Raw genomic sequence first — 27,938 nt, 5'->3', positions numbered from 1 at the left:
TAAGTATGTTTATTATGAATAAGTCACGTTGACGAACATACAGGTATGGTGATCACGGGGGGGGAAGATATGCTGAAATTACATTGTGTGCATATTAACACTTGTTTTCTTTTCTTTATTGTATCAATTCCTGAATTTTCACATCGTGACCAGGCCAATATGCCGCCAGCTTTTTGGAGTAAAGTAATGCACTGCTGATGACTTCACATATTACATCACTCATGACATGGTCAGTGATATCACTGATGACATCACTGATGACATCACTGATGACATCATCTACGTGATCATCTGATGCACCTCCTCACACCCTAAAATACAGACTACCATTCTCGAAACTATAGACACACCAATACTAGTACAGCTATAATATTCTGTACACTATGCATGCAGACCTCTAATCAGCTACATAGCTTTGATACAGTCTTTTAAATACTCAGTTAGTACCTATGCAGTCTAGAAATCCTTCTGTCTGTCCCATGCACTTCTCCATTCAACCATCCAGCACTATCTACGTATCCTATCACTCTGCCAATACCTAAGCACTAATAAATTTAGCATGCACTCTCTTTGCAGCACTGAAATTACTCCAGTTATTAGTCATATACTTAAGGAATGGCCTAGCCACTAACACAAGTGCAGGTACAATATTTTGTACACTATGCATGCAGACCTCTAACCAGCTACATACTATTGATACGCTCTTCTAAGTACCCAGTTAGTACCTATACAGTGTAGGAATCCTCCTGTCTGTCCCATGCATTTCTCCAATCACCCATCCAGCACTATCTACTTATCCTATTACACCACCAATACCTAAGCACTTATAAATTCACTATACACTCTGTTTGTAATACTGTAATTATTCTAGTTACTAGTCATGAACTTATAGAATGGCCTAGCTACTAACACAAGTACATCTATAATATTTTGTGCACTATCCAAGCAGACCTCTAACCAGCTACATACTATTGATACGCTCTTCTAAATACCCAGTTAGTCCCTATGCAGTCTAGGAATCCATCTGTCTGTCCCATACACTTCTCCATTCACCCATCCAGCACTATCTACGTATCCTATCACCCGACCAATACCTAAGCACTTATAAATTCAGCACGCACTTTCTTTGCAACACTGAAATTACTCCAGTTATTAGTCGTATACTTTAAGGAATGGCGTAGTCAAAAACACAAGTGCAGGTACAATATTTTGTACACTATGCATGCACACCTCTAACCAGCTACAAACTATTGATACACTCTGTAAATATCCAGTTAGTACCTATACAGTGTAGGAATCCTCCTGTCTGTCCCATGCATTTCTCCAATCACCCACCCAGCACTATCTACTTATCCTATTACTCCACCAATACCTAAGCACTTATAAATTCACTATACAATCTGTTTGTAATACTGTAATTATTCTAGTTACTAGTCATGAACTTATGGAATGGCCTAGCTACTAACACAAGTACATCTATAATATTTTGTGCACTATCCAAGCAGACCTCTAACCAGCTACATACTATTGATACACTCTTCTAAATACCCAGTTAGTCCCTATGCAGTCTAGGAATCCATCCATCTGTCCCATACACTTCTCCATTCACCCATCCAGCACTATCTACGTATCCTATCACCCGACCAATACCTAAGCACTTATAAATTCAGCACACACTTTCTTTGCAACACTGAAATTACTCCAGTTATTAGTCGTATACTTAAGGAATGGCGTAGTCAAAAACACAAGTGCAGGTACAATATTTTGTACACTATGCATGCACACCTCTAACCAGCTACAAACTATTGATACACTCTTCTAAATATCCAGTTAGTACCTATACAGTGTAGGAATCCTCCTGTCTGTCCCATGCATTTCTCCAATCCCCCATCCAGCACTATCTACTTATCCTATTACTCCACCAATACCAAAGCACTTATAAATTCACTATACACTCTGTTTGTAATACTGTAATTATTCTAGTTACTAGTCATGAACTTATGGAATGGCCTAGCTACTAACACAAGTACATCTATAATATTTTGTGCACTATCCAAGCAGACTGCTAACTAGCTACATACTATTGATACACTCTTCTAAATACCCAGTTAGTACTCATGCAGTGTAGGAATCCTCCTGTCTGTCCCATGCATTTCTCCAATCACCCATCCAGCACTATCTACTTATCCTATCACTCCACCAATACGTAAGCACTTATAAATTAAGTGTTCACTCATTCCAGATACTAGTGGCATTCTTATAAAATGACCTAGGCACCAACGCAAGTAACATAGTAACATAGTGATGGCACAAGGCACTCCTTCCTATTTACAAAGAGAGGAAAAGCCACCCTGCGTGGTTTTTCCTCTCCTTTTAAATATGACCCCTTCATACACAGAACTTTGCGTTGAAAGAGCATCCCATAGGTGTTGCTGTTGGTGTTCCCACGCAACACCCATAGAACAAGACATATCTCCAGATTTATGAGAAATCGTAAATCTGGAGATGTGTGTGAATGCTGCGCCATCCTAGAGTTAGTGTAGCAAGGCGCAACGAGAATTGTTTTCATTTCTCCTCGATTTTTCCTCTTTCAATGCATGCTGAATTCCACAGCATGCATTGAAAGAGGAAAATGCCTTTACTGATTGTGTTTGTGCAGGAAGGTGTCCCTTCCTGCACAAAAACAATCTCCACATGACAGACATCCTTGCACCATGGTGCAAGGGTGCCTGTGTCACCGCATGGCTGCAGTTTGTGCAGCAGTACAGAGGGAAGCACAGAGTTGCAACATATTCATGTACATATGTCACATCCCTGTGCTTTGGAAGTGCCACTGTGCAGTGCAGCTAAAGAGCTTGCAGTGTCACGCTGCAGTACTGCCTCATAAATCTTCACCTATAAATTCACCATACACTACTAATGCATTATTTCAGTCAATCATGCTGTATACATATATTCAACCAAACTTTCACACATTACTTTGCAATTATAGTTCTTTCTTTAACCAGATAAGGTAGTTCTGATAAGAACTTTCTTTTTCTTCTTTTTTCTTTTGTATTTTTTTGAACAATGTTGTACTGTTTTGGTTTTTTCAAAAAATGAACAAAAAAAAGGATGAATAAAACAGGAAACATTTGGAATTACTTCTCATTACAAAAACAAAAACACGAAATTAACAACAAGGGTTGCGTTGCGCAGCACAAACTGCATCCATCGACTGCTCACTGAAGCATAGAAGTTTCTTACACGTCACGCAGTGTTGCTCGAGAAAGGTGAATTCTGGCCTAATGTCCATTGCAGGTATTCCTGAGGACGCTCCAGATGTACTTGCCACAGCAGGTGAGGGGTTCAAAGCAGCTAGCCTAATTTCTTCCCGCGCAAGATTGACAGGATGTGCGGTCCGGAGATGCTTGTACAAAGAAGCAGTGCCGCAAGAGTATTTTTTTCACTGCCTCTTGACAGCACTCGGTCACAAATTTTGCACGTCACCTTTCTCACATTTACTTTCTTCTCTCCAGGTGGAAAAGTGAAGAATGTCCTCACGACAGATTCCGGCCTCTGTGGACGTGGTGCCTCCTGCAAGAATTCTTCTTCAAAAGATACGTCCTCCTGCTGCTGCTGTCCAGATGCCATTTTGTTTGATATTTTTTGAAAAACACCAAAAAAAACAAGCAAAAAGGGTTCTTGTAGGAAAAGAGATATCTCTCGAAAGATGCTCCAACAAGAATGATTAAAATGGGTGGGGTCCTTCAATAGTTACAGTGGGAAATGTTATGAGCCAATGAAATCTTTTTTTTTTAGGTCACCTGGGATCCGTGCACTCTGCACTCATGAAGCACGCCCCACGTCACGACTTTGCGAAAATATATTTAAAAATAATATACGTTTATTATAAGTACAAATATATTATTTTTATGAATATCTTAGCTAGTCTCTTGCCCTAATATGTATATTAAACACACATACATATCATTTTAGAACATAAAAAATATTTGCGGGAGCCGTGCACCCAGCGCGCCCCAGCACATATATGACGTCACGTGGGACCTGCCACTGCGCAAGTGTCACGTACCGTAATGCGCATGTGTCGCAAATGCGTGTGAGCAGGAGTCGTGGACTGGTCGCATACCAATCATGCACATCACGTAATATTAAGTGTATATGATGTAACTGAAAAACACGCAGCCGTCGCACATCGTACGCGGATCCTTCATGACATTTCTAAAATGGCGGCTGGAATCCATGCACCCACCGTGATGTGTACACTTTGGGTGTACGACTCTGTAAAATTTTGGGGAAAATGTTTAAAACAGAAAATAATATGAGTATATTAAAATAAAAAAATAAAACAAAAAAATTAAACAATATTTTAGTTTTAAATTAAAAAATTTTTTTTTTGCAATTTTCAGAAAAATATGTTATTTAATTAATAAAATATGTATAAATAAATAGTTAAAAAACTGTAGAAAATCAGTACAAAAAAATAGGTATAACTCCTATTACACCTAAAAATTAGCATTTAAAAAACCTTTGAAATTCAGTGAAAAAAACATAGGTTTCAGAGACGTGATAGTTAGAAATTAGCATTTAAAAAACCTTAGAAATTCACAGAAAAAAACATAGGTTTCAGGGGTGTTATAGTTAGCTGGACATTTCACTCATACAAAACCATAGAAATTTCTCCGTTATAGTTAGTTCTGCTAACTATAACTCGCGCGCCCGCAATGCACTGCTGATGATGTCACATATTACCTCATTCATGACATGGTCAGTGACATCACTGATGACATCACTGATGACATCTCAAATGACATCACTGATGACATCACTGATGACATCATCCACATGACAATCTGATACATTTCATCATTCACTAGTATAACCTTTCACCCCTCACTGTAAAATACAGAGTACCATATTTGAAACCATTGACACACCAATACCAGTTACTACGTACCCACTCACTGATTCCTAAGTCTACACACACAACTACCCATTCAAAAACAGAATCACTAATACATGCAGTCTCTAATTAATAGAACGCTATTAAATTCACTTATACACATATATAGACATTGACACATCAGCAGTCATCTTAGTCGGTTATGCAGTCATCCTACTCACTCATGAAAAAAAAATAATCACACTTACATTTACCCACTTACACAATTATACACACAACACCTAATTTATTCAAACACATAGTAACTCATAGTTAATATGTTAAAAAATCACCATTACAATTATACACTCATTCATATAGTTACTCTCACAATCACTGACTCTTATATATACTTATTTATATACAACCAACTCACACCAATGCCTTTTATTTTTTTACTTTGTTGAAGATGTACAACTAAAACATATATTCGCTCCCCAACACACAAATAAATACACTCAGTCACCCAAACAACTGTTCCCACATGCACTCTTAAACCTATACACCTAGTCAATCAACCATTCACACATCTATGCATAGTTACACACACCCCATCCAACCAAACACAAACTCAGTGTCCCATAAAAATACTCACCCAACTAATCAATAACTAAAATACACACTCATGTAGTTAGGGACCATGACCAACTGATGCAGCATGTTATACAACAGAGACAGTGATGCACACATTCACATAGTTTAGTTACTAATCCATGTATTAAGTGAGACACTTTTAATTACTCACTTAAACAGTCAGACAGCTACTAAATCCTCCATCTAGACAGTTATATATCCACTCAATCTTCAATACAGATTGGTATATATATAATACATATTTAAATTTCAAATTAAGCCACATTCACTGGATGATGTCATCAGTGATGTCATCAGTGATGTCATTTGAGGTGTCATCAGTGATATCATCAGTGATGTCACTGACCATGTCATGAATGATGTAATATGTGACATCATCTGCAGTGCTTTGCGGGCGCGCGAGTTATAGTTAGCAGAACTAACTATAACAGAGGAATTTTTATGGTTTTGTACGAGTGAAATGTCCAGCTAACTATAACACCCCTGAAACCTATGTTGTTTTCTGTGAATTTCTAAGGTTTCTTAAATGCTAATTTCTAACTATTACTATGGTTTTTTCAGTGAATATATATATATATATATATATGTATATATATATATATATATATATATATATATATATATATATATATATATTTATATATATATTACCTACTGGCGGTTGCTAGTAGGTAGTTCTAGTTAGGACCTTGCTTCTATTCAAAAAGCGTTTTTTCTTTTCCCAATAAGTTAAGCGCCGGTTGTCGAATCTTGGCGAAATTTTCAAAACGTTGGTCCCGCTCCGGTCAGCTCCTATCCTGAAGGTTTCGGGGTGATTCGCCAAGTCAGGGCCGAGAAAAAAGGGGATCCCAAAACGCGTTTTTAATTCCCATTAGAAACTTTAGATACTACTACAGCGCGAACTGCTGAACGGAATTACACCAAATTTGGCCAAAAGGTAGCACTTGGTACAGAAAGAGACCTTTTTTTTAAATGGTATAAATCCGTTCAGTAGTTTTCGAGATTCTAAAGGAAAGAAATCTTTATATATCTGGGCAGGACCTAACTACACAAGCACAAGCTTGGCTGCCAACACTTCAATCCAGGAAGTGTTGGCAGCCATCTTAGTGCAATGCTTTTTAGGTCTCAGCTAGCGACGCAGCGCATACGCTGCACACTACACAAACACCACTGCACTGCCCTAAACCCTAAAATACTACCCCAGCGCGACCCCCTACACTGCATGAACACCACTGCACTGCCCTAAACCCTGAAACACCACCCCAGCATGACCCCCTACACGGCCCGAACACCACTACACTGCCTAAACCCTGAAACACCACCCCCAGCACGACCCCCTACACTGCCCGAACACCACTGTATTGCCCCAAACCCTGACACACCACCCCCAGCACACCCCCTACACTGCCCGAACACCACTGCACTGCCCTAAACCCTGAAACACCACCCCCAGCAAGACTCCCTACACTGCCCGAACACCACTGCACTGCCTTAAACCCTGAAACACCAGCCCCAGCACAAAACCCTATACTGCCCGAACACCATATGTGGGCAGCACTAAACTTCAGGGACACAAGAGAATCTTGCAACATATTCGGGCAATTAAACATGCTGATCAATCTTACCCAGTGGCTCGCCACTTCAAGGAGAAGCATCAATCAGATCCAACATTTTTAACTTTTTTTATTATTGATGCAATCCCTATCTCTAAAAGAGGTGGCGACAGGGAAAAATCATTACGCAAACTCGAAACCAGATATATTTTGTAACTAGATTGTAAACATCCAGGAGGTCTTAACATGACTGAAGACCTCCATACATTTTTATAGTTCCAACATTGGCCTGTTTTTAATCTGAATACCAAAACCATTGCTCACCCAAACATACAAATGAGCATACTAACAGGCCGTTTTGACAGCTGCTCTCCTTGATCCTGGATAAATAAAACCATTAAGGTTATTATTATTTTATCATGACATGTTTTTAAACTTATTACTCTTTTAGCATTCTATTTATTTATTTTTTTAATAAATAGCTGCTTTGCACTTAACACTTAGCACTCCAATTTGGGTGATCAGCATTACTTTGACAAGTTTACGTCCATCCATAATCAATCACTAGATAGACGATTAATTCAGACCAAAATCTCATAGAACAACTGCACACAATAAAAATTGTCTATGCGCTATAATACAGTTCTTTTAACAAATACTTTTAGAAATCTGTATGTTTAATTTGCATTTTTTACAATTTTTACTATCCATCTCAGATTCCCAATACTACACCAATTTGGGTTTTTAACTAGCTACTTTACACGGCATTTATGTTATGATTTTAAGTAAAGTAACTATTTGCGGGCAACTTGTTTTTTAATTTGCAATGTTTGCACAGTTTGACTTCATGTAATTTGCACTAAGGATTTATCCTGACTGTACTGTATTGCGAATTTTGCACTTAATTAATATTTCTTGCCCCTGAGAAGATATTCACATTATGGATATCGTATTTTGTGAGTGCTTTCAATATTTTGGGATAATGTCAGTAAGCTAATGCTTTGTTGTCACTTTATTTATGTGGTATAAAGCACTGTCACTTTGAAGCACACTTGCACTTTAAATTACAAAAAATAGCAATGAAAAAAATGGTTTAAAAAGCATGTGACCAATGACCAGCGTGTCATGTGATCAAGGCCCTCCGGGGCTGAAACGCGTAATGGCTGCTACATCGCTGTAAGAAGGAACAATAAACGCACTTTACCGCCAATTTGCTGTGGTCTACGCTCCTTTTTCTGCTCAAAGAGACGAGGAGACTTACGAGGAGTTTGCTGATATATATATATATATATATATATATATATATATATATATTTATATTTCAAAACCTCTCTCCTGGCGGGAAAGACATAGCCGCACTCACAGTGATGAAGGTCAAATACATTTATTTGCAGCGTGGGCAGTCCTGATGCATTTCGGTCTTCCTGACCTTTTTCAAAGGTAAGCCCCGGCATTTAGGTAAGATACACCCTTCGTAACATGCTCCTTTAATACTTTTTTGCCCTCTGTTGGGCGCCCTGATGGGACCTTATTCTTAGCATGCTGGAACTTGTAGTGCGCTTACCCCACAGTCACACCCTCCAATGGGTTTTTGTTTAGTATCATTTCTTTGCTGTATTCATCACTGCTCCGTCGCATAACCAATTTTAAGGCTGCACAGAGTCCAAACCGAAGCCAGTCTTCGGCGGCAACCACTGTCCCTGATCGTTTTCACGAGCTGCAGAAGGCAGTTCAATTCGGGACAGTCACGGCGCTCTTTGCTGGTGGTGCGTCGCTTGCGGTGGAACCAAACCGCTAAACATTTCAAAACCTCTCTCCTGGCGGGAAAGACATAGCCGCACTCACAGTGATGAAGGTCAAATACATTTATTTGCAGCGTGGGCAGTCCTGATGCATTTCGGTCTTCCTGACCTTTTTCAAAGGTAAGCCCCGGCATTTAGGTAAGATACACCCTTCGTAACATGCTCCTTTAATACTTTTTTGCCCTCTGTTGGGCGCCCTGATGGGACCTTATTCTTAGCATGCTGGAACTTGTAGTGTGCTTACCCCACAGTCACACCCTCCAATGGGTTTTTGTTTAGTATCATTTCTTTGCTGTATTCATCACTGCTCCGTCGCATAACCAATTTTAAGGCTGCACAGAGTCCAAACCGAAGCCAGTCTTCGGCGGCAACCACTGTCCCTGATCGTTTTCACGAGCTGCAGAAGGCGGTTCAATTCGGGACAGTCACGACGCTCTTTGCTGGTGGTGCGTCGCTTGCGGTGGAACCAAACCGCTAAACATTTCAAAACCTCTCTCCTGGCGGGAAAGACATAGCCGCACCCACAGTGATGAAGGTCAAATACATTTATTTGCAGCGTGGGCAGTCCTGATGCATTTCGGTCTTCCTGACCTTTTTCAAAGGTAAGCCCCGGCATTTAGGTAAGATACACCCTTCGTAACATGCTCCTTTAATACTTTTTTGCCCTCTGTTGGGCGCACTAATGGGACCTTATTCTTAGCATATATATATATTACCTACTGGCGGTTGCTAGTAGGTTGTTCTAGTTAGGACCTTGCTTCTATTCAAAAAGCGTTTTTTCTTTTCCCAATAAGTTAAGCGCCGGTTGTCGAATCTTTGCGAAATTTTCAAAACGTTGGTCCCGCTCCGGTCAGCTCCTATCCTGAAGGTTTCGGGGTGATTCGCCAAGTCAGGGCCGAGAAAAAAGGGGATCCCAAAACGCGTTTTTAATTCCCATTAGAAACTTTAGATACGACTACAGCGCGAACTGCTGAACGGAATTACACCAAATTTGGCCAAAAGGTAGCACTTGGTACAGAAAGAGACCTTTTTTTTAAATGGTATAAATCCGTTCAGTAGTTTTCGAGATTCTAAAGGAAAGAAATCTTTATATATCTGGGCAGGACCTAACTACACAAGCACAAGCTTGGCTCTAATTGGCTGCCAACACTTCAATCCAGGAAGTGTTGGCAGCCATCTTAGTGCAATGCTTTTTAGGTCTCAGCTAGCGACGCAGCGCATATGCTGCACACTACACAAACACCACTGCACTGCCCTAAACCCTAAAATACTACCCCAGCGCGACCCCCTACACTGCATGAACACCACTGCACTGCCCTAAACCCTGAAACACCACCCCAGCATGACCCCCTACACGGCCCGAACACCACTACACTGCCTAAACCCTGAAACACCACCCCCAGCACGACCCCCTACACTGCCCGAACACCACTGTATTGCCCCAAACCCTGACACACCACCCCCAGCACACCCCCTACACTGCCCGAACACCACTGCACTGCCCTAAACCCTGAAACACCACCCCCAGCAAGACCCCCTACACTGCCCGAACACCACTGCACTGCCTTAAACCCTGAAACACCAGCCCCAGCACAAAACCCTATACTGCCCGAACACCACTGCACTGCCCTAAACCATTAAACACTACCCCCAGCATGACCCCCTACACTACCCAAACACCACTGCACTAACCTAAACCCTAAAACACTATCCCAGCATGACCCCCTACACTGCCCGAACACCACTGCACTGCCCTAAACCATAAAACACCACCCCCAGCACGACCCCATATACTGCTTGAACACCACTGCACTGCCCTAAATCCTAAAACACCACCCCCAGCATGACCCCTATACTATCGATCACCACTGCACTGCCCTTAACCATAAAACACCACCTCTAGCACAACCCCCTACACTGCCCAAACACCACTGCACTGCCCTAAGCCCTAAAATACTACCCCCAGCACGACCCGCTACACTACCCAAACACCACTGCACTACCCTAAACCCTAACACACTGCCCCAGCATGACCCCTACACTACCCAAACACCACTGCACTACCCTAAACCCTAAAACACTCCCCCAGAATGACCCCCTCCACTAAACAAACACCTCTGCACTACCCTAAACCATAAAACACCACCCTCAGTACAACCCCCTACACTACACAAACACCACTGCACTGCCCTAAACCCTAAAACACTACCCCCAGCATGACCCCGTACACCACACAAACACCACTGCACTACCAAAAAGCCTAAATCTACCCAAAGCATGACCCCCTACACTGCAGAAACATCACTGCACTACTCTAAACCCTAAAACACTACCCCCAGCATGACCCCCTAAACTACACAAACAACACTGCACTACTCTAAACCCTAAAACACTACCCTCAGCATGAGCCCCAACACTACCCAAACACCACTGCACTACCCTAAACCCTATAAAGGTAACCACCACCCCATGCCCAATCCCCCTTACCTTTCACTCCTCATGGTTCCTGCTTCATGTCATCTCTGAGGGGCGGTGCACGTCGTTGTGAGGAAACGGAACAGTCTCTGTTTCCTTACAATGACGTTGATTGTCTACATTTTTTTAGAACTCATCGCCATTTACCATACATATCTTTACAACAAAATTTGTTGTAAAGGAATGTGTGGTAAATGACCAAGCGTTCTAAAAAAATGTGTAGTAATGACTCGCCATGTACAACGCATGCGTGGTAATGCATGCTTTGTAATGGTATCGTGAAGTAAAAAAGTTGTTGTAACAGCTGTTTACCGATCGAAGCTGGCCCCTGTTCTTCAGTGAGTCGTTGATTTGATAAACTAGGAGGAAGGAATGTGTTTTTTTTACCGAAAAGTGCAGTCTTGGCTGTTGTATTGTGAAAGTGTCCGCGAGGCCTGGCTTCTCTTCCGGTGAGAGAGTGGAAGAGTTTGTTTGGATCTAAAGGGGTTCTGCTGTTGGACGGGCCGGCGCGTCACGTCATCAGAAAACACAGCCAATGGAAAGCGTTGTCCCCGAAGTGTGGAGCAGTGCCATGAGAGGTCAACGAGTGTGCGTTCCTCCGCAGTATGACCGTACCGCATGACCCATGTGCCGCATCCAGTGTACGGAAGGCAGAAGCGGCATCCATCACAGGTCCTCTTCAAGACCGTTGTAGCACTAATTCTACATTTTGGAACTAGGGCATTTTATCTTTGTTGTTCCTGCCAGATACAATGAGAAGATCTTGTGTTATTCAGTGCCCTCGTTACCTTTTCTGTGGGTAGTAGTGCTTGTCACTTTGCTGCTCCATCGGCGCACACGACTGGGCTCCCCACCTCGTATGCCATCTGCAGGACCTCTGCCCTCGTATCACTGGTTTCAGTTTCTGGAGTGGCAACATAAACAGTTGCTCCCAAAGGACTAGTCTGAACACTTAGGTGTATATCCCCTATGCCAGCATTCTGCGGAAATTCTTTCCCAGCTCTCCCACGTCGACGGCGATGTCATAATAGCACGGCTCCGCTCGCGATAACGTATGACATCTAGGCCTGGGCGGTAAATTCCGTTCCGGTCGCGGAATTTGCGGAATTTGGGTAATTTCGCGTTCAGCGGAGAACGCGAAATTGCCCAAAAATCTGCGTTCCGCGACTTCGCGACATTTTTTGCTTGTTCGCGTTCTCAATATGCGTGTTCGCGAGATATTTCACCCCGAGCACGCAAACAGCGATTGCGAACAGGAAAAAAGTATCGCAAACAAGCAATTCCGCGTGTTCGCGGAATTTCTGCGTGTTCGCGGAGATTTTTTACCGCTTCGCGGAGATTTGCGTAACGCGATTACGCAAATTCTGCCCACCCCTAATGACATCATAGGAGCCATAAGAGGACCTCGTCAGCGTGCTGACGTCAGTTCCACCCATTTTTTCCGCGCCACCGAGGTAAACAGGTGGACCGACACATTTTCACATGTATACATAGTATATTAAATATATATATATATATATATATATTCACTGAAAAAAACATAGGCTTCAGGGACGTTATAGTTAGGAATTAGCATTTTAAAAAACCTTAGAAATTCACTGAAAAAAACATAGGTTTCAGGGATGTTATAGTTAGTTGGACATTTGACTCATATAAAACCAGAGAAATTCGCCTGTTATAGTTAATTGAGCTAACTATAACTCGCGCCCCCGCAATGCACTGCTGATGACATCACATATTACATCACTCATGACATGGTCAGTGATATCACTGATGACATCACTGATGACATCTCAAATGACATCACTCATGACATCATCCAGTGAATGTGTGTTTCTTTAAAGTTTAAATATGTTTTATAAATATATATATGCCAAGGTGTATTGAAGAATCAATGAGTGTATAAGACTCAGGAAGGATGATTAAGTAGGTGTGTGACTAACTGTATAATTGACTAATTAATTGTGTCTTGCTTAATGCATGTGTTAGCGACTGATATAGACATTCACACAGTTTAGGTTGTTAGTTGGTGTGTAAGCAGTTCCATGGTTTGGTTAGCAACTAAATGAGGATCTATATGAGCTATTCATTGCTTGTCTGAGTACCTGTATGAGTACCTGAGTGTCTGCATGGCTAGGTGGGGGGTGTGACTCTCTGCATAGATGTGTAAGTGACTAATTCACTAGGTATATGTGTTCAAGTCTGTATCTGTGAAGGTCTGTATGGCTGAGTGAGTGTGTGTATGAGTGTCTCGGTGAGTAAGTGAATGGATGCCTCAGTGGTACATGTGAGTAACTCCATATGTGAAAGGCAGTATATATGAATGTTGGACTACATAAATGACTATATGTGAGAATGAGTGATTGTGAGAGTGCCTGTATGGATCAGTGTATCCTTGTATTAGTTATTGTATTAGAGTGTAAGTATGTGTTAGTATATGTTTAAATAAGTGATGTGGTGTGTGTATAACTGTACAGGTGAGTAAATTAAAGTGTTATTGATTATTTCCATTACTGACTAGGTGTGAATAACTCTAAGAATGAGAGGCAGTGTGTGAGTGTCTGTATAGATATGTGACAGGATATGATAATGCTGTATTGATGGCTGACTGTATGTATGAGTGAGTGTAAAGGTGAATGAATGGATGTGTGTAGATCTACAAATTAGAGAGTGGATATGCACTAACTGGTATTGGTGTGTTCACGGTTTCGAAAATGATAGTCTGTATTTTAGACTGGGTGTACCAAGTGTTATATTAGGGTCGGATCAGGTGCATCTGATTTTCACGTGGATGATGTCATTTGAGATATCATCAGTGATGTCATCAGTGATGGCACTGACCATGTCATTAGTGATCTAATATGTGACGTCATCAGCAGTGCATTGCGGGGGCAAGAGTTATAGTTAGCTCAACTAACTATAACAGGCAAATTTCTCTGGTTTTATATGAGTCACATGTCCAACTAACTATATCGTCCCCGAAATCTATGTTTTTTTCAGTGAATTTCTAAGGTTTTTTTAATGCTAATTCCTAACTATAACGTCCCTGAAACCTATGTTTTTTTCAGTGAATTTCTAAGGATTTTTTAAATGCTAATTTCTAACTATAATGTGCCTGAAACCTATGGTTTTTTCAGTGAATTTCAAAGGTTTTTAAATGCTAATTTCTAACAATAATGTGCCTGAAACCTATGCTTTTTTCAGTGAATTTCAAAGGTTTTTTAAATGCTAATTTCTAACTATAACGTGCCTGAAAAATGTTTTTTTCAGTGAATTTCAAAGGTTTTCTAAATGCTAATTTCTATTTATAATGTTCATTAAACCTATCTTTTTTCTGTGTTTTTTAATTATCATCCCATTCTCAACTTGGTGAAAACTGCAAATCTCACCACTCTTCCATCAATACCTTACACCAACAAAATCGCCACAAACAAGAGCCACATCTAATGCTAATGAAATGCACAGTAGGCGTTCCCGTGCAAAAAAACCCATGAAAACACCACTTCCCCATATTTTCAACGACCAGCCAAATCTGCAATGCGATCCAAAAAGTAGGCGATAAGCTGAGTTAGCAGTAACAAATTAACATCACCCTTTAACTGGTGTAAGGAGGTCGACTATCTACTCCATTATTTTGACCCAACTCACAGCCACATCTAAAGACCAACACGTGATACAGCTACTGATCATGCAGCTCCGACACCCAACAACGCCACAACACCCAGCCCCACCACCACCATAACTTCCCCCCAGGACCACCCCCTACTTCCACCGAGGCAGCACAAAACAGAATGGACCTTCCCAAAACACATGCCCCTCAGCCACACAATAGCCGAATGTTGGGAGATGAGCAACCAACTATATATGAAGGAGGCAAGTCACCCATCACTGATAAAGCACACAATGCCAAGTGCAACACTCATGTGCTGCACAGACCTCACTATGCAAAGCACAAACCTCTCCATGTGGAGATATACTATTGATACTTGTAGTGTAGTGCACAGTGGACGCAACCATGTTAACTCAGGCAGTGGGGAAGATCTCGGTCATGTAGCTGTGTTGTCCCCCCCTGGAAGCGGAGTGGGCTGCTCCAACGTACGCCACTCCAGCGTAAGAGTATGAATAAATAGGTCACGCCCTAGGCATGGTTCACTTGTGGGAAGACCAAAGAGTCTGTCAGAACTGCAGCCCTCACCCTGGCACGTGGCAGCTGCCATAACCGCAGGCCTCCTCGACACAGGGCCCCTGCGAAACCAGTGGCACAGCACTGCAGACTTATGTCAGTACCGACCACTGCCTTCGATCTACACTACAGAAAGCACGTCTCACAATTCAGATGCAGTGGTGATTGCAGATGTTCCAGTCCAGTTCGCAAGACACATTGCTCCCAGTGCGGCCCGCAAGGACCACGCATGATCGTAGGCTGCGCACACGCTTTGTGCTTCAGGTGCTATTAACTCACGGCACCATAAGTCATCCCCACGTGGCCTTATCAACGCAGAATTCATTAGACAAAACACATTGCTCCCAGTGCGGCCGCCGGGACCACGTCTCATCACAAGGTGCGCACACGCTAAGTACTCCAGGTGCCACAAACTGTGCAGCTCAACTCAATGCCACGTGGCTGTGTGCCCGTCCTGACCGCTGCCTCCGCCCTACACTGGAGTTACATTGTTCACAATTCAACATTAGTAGCAACGCAAATTGTGTAAGAGACTATAATGGATTAAGAAGAACAAATGCTTCCAATCTGTGCAGCTCAAGTCAACGTCACTAGCCTGTGGGCCTTTGCTGACCACTGCCTCCGGCCTACACTGTGGAAGACCGGCAACACGTGGTGCCAACTAACCCTGTTCAACACAAGCTGATCCCACATGTGTAACTGTGCCCTGAGTCCTCAAAGGCAGCTACCACAGCACCACACTCCCTTCGATCACCGAGGGGTATTTCCACATGGAAGACCGGTGACACGTGGTGCCACTGAACCTGTACTACGCAAGGCTTGTTTGGGTCACCAATGTATGCACGACCCTAGCTCACTGCTACCTCTGCCCTACACTGTGGGTGACCGGTGACAAATGGTACCACTAACCGTCTTCAACACAAGCCGATCCCACATGTGGAACTGTGTCCTGAGTCCTGAATGGCAGTGACCCCAACTTCTTGCCAGCGACCACAGCACCAGACTTCCTTCGATTAGTGTGGCGTATTTGCATATTGAAGTCATCAATGTGGAAAGTATTGCCGATGAAAAGATAACGCAAAAGATACATTTTACACAAACTGTTGGTGTCCCTTTCCACGTCCAGTAATCTCCAAAGGAAGAATGAATAGTTTTATGTCAGCAATGAGACATACCATCACGCGAAAATCACCCAAAAATACTTATAATTGAAAAAGAACAGAAGCATCGAAGTACAATAATGATTACAATACGGAGATTTTGAAGATGTGAAATGAAATTTCACAGGAGAAGACACTTAGGAAAAAAATGTACAGCTTCAGTTTGAAGATACTTTCACATCGAGAAATTGGATCCTACCAATGTTCGGATCGATAGACATCTGCAAGTTTATATTCAAAGTCAACAGGAGCCATCTGGATAAGTCTAGGTTTTCCTGTGGCATGAAATTGAGGTTTAATATAAATGTTATAAAACAAATTTATGATGATATAGACTTACATTTCGTTGCTAGTCAAGAGAACTGTACAGAAAATAACAATTGGATAGGTCTAGGTGTTGATCAACAAATGGAAGATAATACTGTTGTGAAGTTTGAAAAATAAATAACAAAGTTTAAAGTAGTTTCTGGTGAAAATCTGAACTATGTTTATATTTATTGCCGACATACTCATTATAAAAGTAAAAATAGGAATGTACATGTACTACCACTAACCCTGTTCAACACAAGTCGATCCCACATGTGTAACTGTGACCTGAGTCCTAAATGGCAGTCACCCCAAGTCCGTGGCAGCGACCACAGCACCACACTCCTTTCGATCACTGAGGCATATTTCGATATGCAAGGCCAGCGACACGTAGTTCCACTAACCCTCTTTAACACAAGCCGATCCCACATGTGTAACTGTGTCCTGAATGGCAATGACCCCAAGTCCATGGCAGCAACCACAGCCGCATACTCTCTTTGATCAGTTAGACATGTTTCCATATGCAACGGCGGCAACATGTGGTGCCAATAACTCTGTTCAACACAAGCCAATCCCACATGTGTAACTGTGTCCTGAGTCCTGAATGGCAGTGACCCCAACTCCATACCACCACACTCCCTTTGATCACTGAGGGGTATTTTCATATGCAACTACAGACTCCAGTAGGCAATTAAGTATCACAGTCCTACACCCTACATATTATCCTTTTAGTATCCTTGCTTCAAGAACTTTTTTTATATCAGTAGGCTGTCTGGTTTTAGGTTTATACCTATATTAACTGATAAAACCCCACCAGAAGGGAAATAGCCCTCACCAGTGTAAACATATAAACACTGAAATAAAAAACCTGCACAACACAAACTAAATGTCATTCAAAGAAAGGAAAAGGAGAGTGAAAGAGTCATTTTATTTCTTCCTGAAAGGGGCCAATACAATGTAACTTTGTTATATAAGGTAATGGTAAGGAAGACTGGGCTAACATTATTCTGCTTGTGTTTTGTTGTTTAGGGGTGTCACTAAAATATTGTTTCTTCTTCCTTTTTTCAATTTTGTGGTGTTTGGTCTAAAGATACAGGGGCTAGAAGCATATATTAGGTTGTTTATTTTTTTTATAAACTGTAGAGGATCAGGAAATATCAAAATCATATTTGATTTTTTGGCTACGTTTGAGTCTTTCACTGATAGGAAAAATGTAGGTTTCATAAGAATCTTTCCCAATATGTAACATTACATTTACCCACAGAGAATTGGTAAAAACCCTTGATACTTCAGCCCCCTTTTCTAGTGAGTCAGTATTGATTGTAAGTGAATTGTCAAACACTCCAGGCTTTAACATTCAATGCAAGGTATAGTGACAGACATATGTGAAAAGAGTGCAGTTGCAACACATCTGGGATACTGGTGAAAACATGACAACAGACTTTTGGAAAACATGGAACATAGTGTCACTTGGAATGTTGCTGCAAAACGTTCTTACCAAGTTCAACAAAGATTGGGCTGATTTTGTTTGTATTTGCAGTGATTCAGCTACGTATCTAAAAGTTTGGTTTGACACTCAAAATCGATGCCTGAGCTGAAGTGCTTCACGGTAAGAGATCCTTGCCACTTGTTAGATGGTATGCTGAAAGCATTTTTACAATCTTCATAGTTAATGAAGAATGCTATTGACTTTTTAGTCCATTCTGGTGCACTGTTTTGTTATGCACGGAAACTAAAACCCACATTGTGTGCTTTGTGTGACATCAAAGAAAGAGTCATCCCAATTGTGTCACTTTTTCTGGTGGTTCTCAGTCCTAGAGGCCATCAATGCTATATTATCCATGTGGCAACCGTTTACAGAACTTTTGCTGAGTGATGATGCCAAAAAGCAAGAAATTTGAGGATCTTTGGTCACATATTGACAGTGATTTGAAAAAAGTACACTCTACTGCATTCTTGGATTTTTACACGAAAGCATAACTACTGTAATAGACATCATAAAAAAATACAGTCTGAAAAGATCCTTGTCTACCAAGTGTTCGGCATAATTGGTGTAGATGTGAAACATCTCCTTGCGAGTAGGCTAGACGACACTTTTAGTGACTTTGGTACTGCAACCTATTGCATATTAGAGTACTTGCCACTTGGTAAGCAGAGAAATGTTGAGGACCAATTCAGGAACTTTTATTTTACAATGTATGAGAAATAGCCCTTCACCAACCATTGCATTTGAAGTCAATGAAACCTCACTGTGGTACTCTGCACAAGGTATAGATCCCTTCCGTAAAGGGATATTTTCTCTGGAGTTTCAAAAGTGCTGCCTCATTTTTGACTACTTCAATAGCTCTGAGGGCATATGCGCCCAGTTCAACGCATATGTTGCAGAACCTGTCGCAGAGAATCACAATCTTCAGTGGACCAGTATTGGCATGGATAGCTATGTCAGTGGCCAGAGTTAGCAAATCGTATACAGGCTATTTTGGCATTGCCTGTCTCAAGTGCCAATGTTGAGAAGGCCTTTTCACAGATAAAAGTTTTCGTGGGAAGGAAAGAGCGAGCGTGCATGACCAAAGACTCACTGAAGAAGTATTGTATGTGTACTATAATAAGTTTGATTTTTTAAATGTATTTGGACATCATTTACACTGTATGTGCACTGTCTATAAACCATGCAGTATCAGTGCAGAAAGCAAGCAACAATAAAAGCAAAATGTTCCATAAACACCGGAAAAACACTGTTTCTGTTGTTTTTAACCCCTTCGGTGCTCATGACGGAACGGTTCCGTCATGAGCCACGGTTGAGCTGTGCTCATGACGGAACCGTTCCGTCATGACCACGCCCGCGCAGGAAAAGATCAGCACAGCAGGGGAATCCGTCCAGCATGGAAGGGGTTAATGGTGCGTGAATGTGTAACCACTGATAACTACTGTTTTTTTAAGGTATTGAAATCCCTTGAAAACACTGGAAAAAAACACCAGAATTTACCAAAAATAGAAACTGAAAACAGATATAGCTTTACTACAATGACCAAATTAATCTTCAAATGAAAACTAAAATGGAATAGCAATCTACACTGCAGACAGTACAGCTTGCAATTCCATTTTAAATGCTAATTTCTAACAACAAGATTTTACTCAGAAAATACAACACATTGTCAGTGTATTCTATACTTATTTCATCTTTTCATCATACGCCTACACTGCACTCACTAGGGCTCCCAATGGAAATTATTTCTTCATTCATTAACTACAGAGTCCACTAGGCAAGTAACTATTATAGGCCTCAAATCTACATAATATCCTTTCAGTATCCTTTCTTCTTGAACATTTTTTATATCAGTTATAGCTTTAGTACAATCGCTAAATTAATTTTCAAGTACAAACGAACACTCAGCAGTCTACACTGCGGGCAGCAGACCTCGCAATTTGAATTTTGGACATGTAGTGCCAACTAACACTGTCCAACACAAGCCGATCCCACATGTGCAACTGTGTCCTGAGTCCTGAATGGCAGTGACCCCAAGTCCATGGCAGCCACCACAGCAGCAAACTCTCTTTGATCAGTCAGACATATTTCCAGATGCAGTGACCGAAAACTTCATAGCAGCGACCACACCACCACACTCACTTCGATTAGTGAGGAGTATTTTCATATTGAAGGCTGGCGACAAGTGGTGACACTGAACCTCCACTACGCAGGCCGTTGACGCCACCAACGTATGCACGTGGCTGTGGGCCCTTGCTCACCGCTACCTCTGGTCTACACTACGATCAGCAGGCCTCACAATTCAGATAGAGTCGTGATTCCAGATGACGCAGTCCAATAGCCAAGACACATTTCTCCCAGTGCGGCCCGTCCACACCAAGCATCATCACAGGCTCATATACTCTCAATACTTCTGGTGCCACTAACCCTCTTTAACAGAAGCCGATCCCACATGTGTAACTGTGTCCTGAGTCCTGAATGGCAGTGAGCCCAAGTCCGAGGTAGCAACCACACAACATACTCCCTTCGATGTGTGAGGCATATTTCGATATCCAAGGCCGGCGACACCCAGTCCCACTAACCCTCTTTAACACAAGCCGATCCCACATGTGTAACTGTGTCCTGAGTCCTGAATGGCAGTCACCCCAAGTCCATGGCAGCGACCACAGCACCAGACTCCCTCTCATCAGTGAGGCATATTTCCATATGCAAGGCCAACAGCATGTCGTGCCACTAACCCTCGTTAACACAAACCAATCCCACATGTGTAACTGTGTCCTGAATACTGAATGACAGTCACCCCAACTTTGTGGCAGCGACCACAGCACCAGACTCCATTCAGTCTTCTTTGTTGTTCTTTTCTTTAAAAAATTAATAACGTTTCTGTTTGTTTTCATAACTACTGTGTAACTCTTTCTTGTTCTTATTACTGTTATTTGATGAATGCCACCATGGTCTTAAATTTTGTAGGACTTATTGTGGGAATACTGGTGATGTCTGCAGTTTCCACCAACTTCTGAATAGTGTGTTAGATTTATCTCAACTTTACTTTCATTAAAGTGCTGATAATGAAATGCAGACTAGCCGTTCCCATGCAAAAAGACTTGAGGTGCACCTTTGCGATTTATTCTAAATACTAAAATCCTGTATTGAATTGCACTAACATAGTGGCTGAACTCACAGTGTACACACAAAATCATTTACAAAACCTCATTGTATTTATATTGATTGAGAATCGGGCGTCAGGTGCTGGATCATAACGAGATACCCTGCCCAGTTCGTATATTGTCCTGCACACACAAAAAATCACATCACAACTTTCACACCAACTGCAATGCAAAACAAATTCCGGCGATAAGCCACGTTAGCACCAGGGATTTTACACCTGCTTTCTGATGGTGTAAAGCAGGATGACTACCTGCACCATGAAAGAGAACACAGCCAAGAGCCATACCAGAACACCCATAGGTGCCATAGAATAAATGAGCATGATACAGGGATACCTGTGAGGGCCACAAGTCTCTTTGGAACAACTCCGGGACCGCCAACGCCCCCCAAACCCGCATCTGAGCAAGTGTGTCCCTCTGGTCATTGTGTTAGCATGATAGGCACCAGCCCTACAACATCACAGTGTGCTATCACCTCAGCGTTGGCAGTGAGCCTGGACATGTAGCTGTACACACATCCTCCTGCATGCACAACCAGCGTGTGCTGGTCCAGAATACACAGGTTAGCACAGGGGTGTGCCTACCCAACAATGGGACCGGGGTGTCTCAGACATCTCCATGTACAGGAAGTGTGGTAAGTGTGTCTCTGTGTTCTGTTGTGGACTGCCACATGGTCCGCTGCAGTCGATGTTATAAAGTGGCATGCACCACCTCCAAACGGCACTGTGATGGTGTAGTTGGAATGCAGCTGCACATGCGCAAATAGGCATTACAATGGTGTGCCGTACGAGTGCACAAGATACAACAGCGCACCATACAAAAGAGTGCGAGCTCATGGGAGGGAGGAACAGCTGTTTGCAATGTAACAGACAGTAAACTCGCCCACATGCCACGTGCTGGGCATCTCATCCATGATGACCACGGTCGCAGACATTCCACAACACCAACGACCCTCCTTTGTACACATCCTCTATGAATGCAGCGTGGTTTTCACTTCTATGCTCGTTCACTGGTGTGATGATGGCGAGTTGTGTGACTTGTGCTCCTTGTTGGTGTGTTTCATTTTGGCCATTGTTTGTCTATACTTGTGCTCTACTTAATTTTGCATGTCTGCCATTCTGCCCATCTCCCCCCGTCCTCCCACTCCCTGCTTCTTCCTCTTCCTGGTGCTGTTCTATCTATAATTTTGTTGCTCCACACATAAATACATGTAAAGAACGAATTAGAATAGTTCTTTTAGGTTTCAAAACTTCTCTCTCCTGGTTTATTTTAAATCTTCCATATAAACAGTTTTTTTAAACCTTCAACAACACATACAAGTCAGAAGTGCAAAGTACTCTATCAACACACTTTCTAGAACATTATACAACACGTGCAGGTTAAAAGTTCATCAATCTTTTTTAACTTAACCATATTTTTTTGCAACATATTCTCGAACATTTAACGGCAAGTGCAGGTTAAAAGTTCACGATTGTTTTAAGTTTGAACAGTGCCTTCCAAATGCAAGTAGCAGGTGTGGTTGAGTTGACAACTTTTATCCTATGATATGTACTCCACGTTGAAACTGCTTTATCTTAACCAATCACAAAGATGCTTTTCCACAAAACGAATGTGCACTCTACTTTTAAAAAAGAATGCTTTTCGTCTCCCAATCACGTATCGTTTTGTATGGCAATAAAATTAGTTCCACATCTTTAAACATATCTCTTATTCTACCAAGGAACTGCATGAGCTACAGACATCTTTCCATACCTTCCAGCCATACCTTCAAAATGCTAGTGTGGATCATACGACATAGCTATATTTTCTGGTGCAAGAGGTATGCAGAACAGAGACGTATTGACTTAGACCTAGGTTTACCAAATGTGGACATTAAATGGTTTGCACAGAGAGGATTGAAGTGGCACCAATTGTTGCCTTTGGTTAAAACCTGTTTGAATCTCCAAAACCCTGACCTCATGATTGTGCACTGTGGCGGAAATTGACTGGGGTATGTTTGGAAATGCTTATGAAGGACACCTTTGTACAATTGATGTCACTTTTCCCTAAAAATGTCTTTGTATATTCCAATATATGCCAAAGACAGAAGTGGAAATGGTCAAAACAATTTTGTCCTCAGATTGAAAAATCTAGGAAGAAACTCAACAAAGCTGTGTATGCATACCTCAGAGACCACAAAATGGGGTCCATCTACAACAACAACATACGTTTTGATATGGCTGATATCTACAGAAGTGATGGAGTACACTTCACAGATCACGGAAATCGAGTTTTCCTGAATAACTTGAAGCTGTGCATCCGCACTTACATGTAGCTCCAACTAATCAACACAAGGGCTCTTTTTAGAGCCACCCTATAACTGACAACTTAGGCCCGCTATTTTAGGGCCAGGTAATGGCAACTCCCGGACCCTCACCAACATTTATTCTACACACAGCTGTGACGCAGCGGCCAGACCATCTGACTTTGCAGCACAGAGCTATCGCTTTGATCACCACCTCTACTCCCCCATAGGGGTGAGTAGTTTGCGCTTTACAAATACCGTATTGATTTACCTTCACACTCCCTGTGCAACACCACCTAAACACCATGCACAAGTTGGACAAGTGTGGCACAGTGCCCAGAGCACATGACTTCACAGCATAGCAAACACAGGCTCACGGTTTCATACCTGAGTCCAGCAGCAGCTCAATTTAGCAGCATGACACTCTAGACAATACCTCACTTAATTTCTGTACCCAGCACTTTCAGACCAGTAGAGGTCAGTACTTCACCGGCTTTACCCCGAGTACGTCAGCAGCTCAGCTTACACCCCCAGCGCCATCAGACCCGTAGGAGTGAGAAGTTTGCACTTTACAAATACCGAATTGATTTGATGCGCGCAAATTTACCTTCGCACTCCCTGTATAACACCACCTAAGCACCATACACAAGTTACAATGTTCGAAACAAAAGTTCCTCCGAGTAGGTATAACTACATACTGACACTACTTGGACAGATGTGGCACAGCGGCCAGAGAACATGACTTCACAGCATATGACACACTGTTTGGGCTCAGCCTAGCACCATGAGACTGCACACAATACCTCACATATTTTCCATACCCCAGCACATTCAGACCAGTACAGGTCAGTAGTTTGTCCTAGTAGGTATAAACACATGCTGACACTACTTCCACAGGTGTAGTGCAGCGGCCACGGCATATGACTTCACAGTATAAGACACGCAATTTGGGCTCATGTTTTCATCCCCAACTCCTGCTCCAGCTCACCTTAGCAGCATCAGACTTTAGGCAATACCTCACTTAATGTCCATAGCCCAGCACTTTCACACCGCTAGGGGTGAATACTTCGCTTCACACCCCACCTATAGCACACCTTAAACACCCCACAGAGGTTAAAGTGCTCCTACCCTCCTCTTTCCCACTTTTTTCACCCTTTTTTCCCCTTACTCACTTCGACTGAATCACAAAATGGCGGCCAACACTTCCTAGTTGCAACCGCTCACAGTGCTCCCAACCAAGAAGCAGCAAGCTCGTGCTCGTAATGCCTCAGCCAATCAGATGGCAGAATTCCCAAATATCGATATCTGTAAATTTCGATATTTCTCAAAAACTACTGAACGGATTTACACCAAATAAACAAAAGGGTGCTTTCTAGACCAAGACCCTTCTCCCTGCCAAATATGGGGCAATTCCATTCACCCGTTCGACCTGTAGCCTTGTCTAAAGTTTCCTATGGAAATTAACATGGAGAAAACATGTTTTGGGACCCCCTTTTTTCTCTGCCCCCCTTGATGAATCACCCACAAACTTTCCACATAGGAGCTGATATGAACAAAGACTTAGTTTGGAACATTTCATGAAGAATCATCAAACGACACCAAAGTTATAGGTAAAATAAAAAATGCTCTTCCTATAGGAACTTGGTCCTAACTATAACTACCTACTGGCGACCGCCAGTAGGTAATACAAATGCATAACCAATAAAGGCATACAGAAATAGCAACAGATCAAGCATTTTTCACTATTAAAACATAAGCATGATTAAGACATATTAAGACATATTAAAAACATTAAAAACATTCATGCCAAACAGTAAAAGCATCTTTTTGGTAAAAACAGGTTCTCAACGGGGAGGTGGGTGGGACAGTGATGAATCCACAGGCAGATACTGTATCCACCAGAAAAAGCATTACCGAAGGTAAGTAACTTGCTGTTCTGATGGATACTTCTGCCTGTTGATTCCTCACCTTTTGAATAGAATCCTCAAGCAGTACCTCACCCGGAGGAGGGTGCCCACCTGACTAGACCAAAAAATCTTGCAAAACAGATCGAGCAAAATGGCCATCCCTCCTAACCTCCGAATCCAATAATAATCGAATAATTTGTATTCGAAAATATATTGAAAATAATACTTTAAAAATACTTTTATTAATAAATTTAGACAAACACTTAAAGGAACACTTTTATTTATAATTAATTTAAAGATATTTCATACTTTACAAATTACGCCGAAGTTGCGACCCCAGCGCGACTTTTCAAAATGGCTACCGGAATGTGCTCAGGGTGCGTGAAGGGTGTGCGACTTCTGTATAATATTTTTTTTTTTAAAAGAATGAATATAGTTTTCCTAACTAAAATTATTCACAATTTTGTTTACATATACATGTATGTGTGTGTGTATATATATATATATATATATATATATATATATATATATATATGTATATATGTATATATATATATATATAAAATAAAAAAACATAGGATTGAGGTACATTAGACTTACAAATTTTCATTTAAAAAACCTTTGAAATTCTCTGGAAAAACCATAGGTTTCAGGCACGTTATAGTTAGAAATGAGCATTTAAAAAAACATAGAAATTCACTGAAAAACCGTAGGTTTCAGGAACGTTATAGTTAGTTGGACATTTCACTCGTACAAAGCCATAGAAATTTTGGCATTATAGTTAGTTTAGCTAACTATAACTCGCGCCCACGCAATGCACTGCTGATGACGCCACATATACATCATTCATGACATGGTCAGTAACATCACTGATGACATCACTGATAACATCTCAAATGACAGTTAACAGTTTTCAGTTATATATATATATATATATATATATATATATATATATATATATATATATATATATATATATATATATATATATATATATCCCATACGCTGCCACAGTTGAAGGTGCACTCAGTAACAGGCGAACCCAGCCTTGTTGGTAGAAACGCGTTGGGGCTTATGAAATATTCAGCGCTGTTGCCAGTTTGACTCCGAATAAAGGACTCTACCAACAAGGCTGGGTTCGCCTGTTACTGAGTGCACCTTCAACTGTGGCAGCGTATGGGAATATATATATATATATACATATATATATATACATATTTCAACCCTTCCCCCTGGGGGAAGGGTTGAAATGTGTTTCAGTTGGAAAGGGTTGAAATGTTTAACCAATAGAAATGTGTGTTTGCTTTTGAGTTTATGTGTGAAGGATTGTGATTTGATGTTTACATGTATATGTGTGGAAAATGAAAGGGAAACTTTTCCATTCTTTGTTTTTGCTGAGAGGTGCACAGTGCAGAGATTCTGTAAAAGAAAATATGGTGAGTGACTGAGATACTTCTTAATCTACAAAAGAACTTGAAAGATTAGTTATTTAATTGTGAGGGGATGTATGTAGACTATTTTGATTTTCTCTACAATCTTATTGACAGTGTGTGTGCATGTAGAAACCATTCTGTTTTTATATTTTGGTAGAATTAGAAACCAGTCATTGTTTATGAATTTGTGAAATGAGTTATGTTATGTTTCTATACTAAAATGTAGTACTACTTCTAGATGATGAAATGTGTTTTGGTATAGTGCAAGGGATAGTGTTGTTTGTCTAGAATCACACAGTGAGTATGTGTGCATTTGGGAACCACTGTGAGAGAAGCATTTGGTAACATCGTGTATTTGCTGACAGATAACTGTTTTAACCTGTCATGTTGTGAAGTTTTAGTAGCATTAGAAGACAGTTATGTCTTATGCTTTGATTAAATGAGTCAGGCTTTGACAGAAAAGCGCAGTCCTGAAATATGTAGATTGTTCCCTTACCACTTGCACTGTAGTGAATGAGTTTTGGTAAACTCCTAGGGATAGTGGTGCTTGTCTAGAATCACACTGTGAGTTAGTGTGTATTTGGGATCACTGTGAGAGAAGCATTTGGTGACATCATGTATTTGCTGACAGATAACTTTTTAAAAA

Source organism: Triturus cristatus, chromosome 7 (genome assembly GCF_964204655.1).
Source record: "Triturus cristatus chromosome 7, aTriCri1.1, whole genome shotgun sequence".
In the NCBI taxonomy this organism is placed as follows: Eukaryota; Metazoa; Chordata; class Amphibia; order Caudata; family Salamandridae; genus Triturus; species Triturus cristatus.
Note: the sequence above shows the minus strand (reverse complement) of the source record.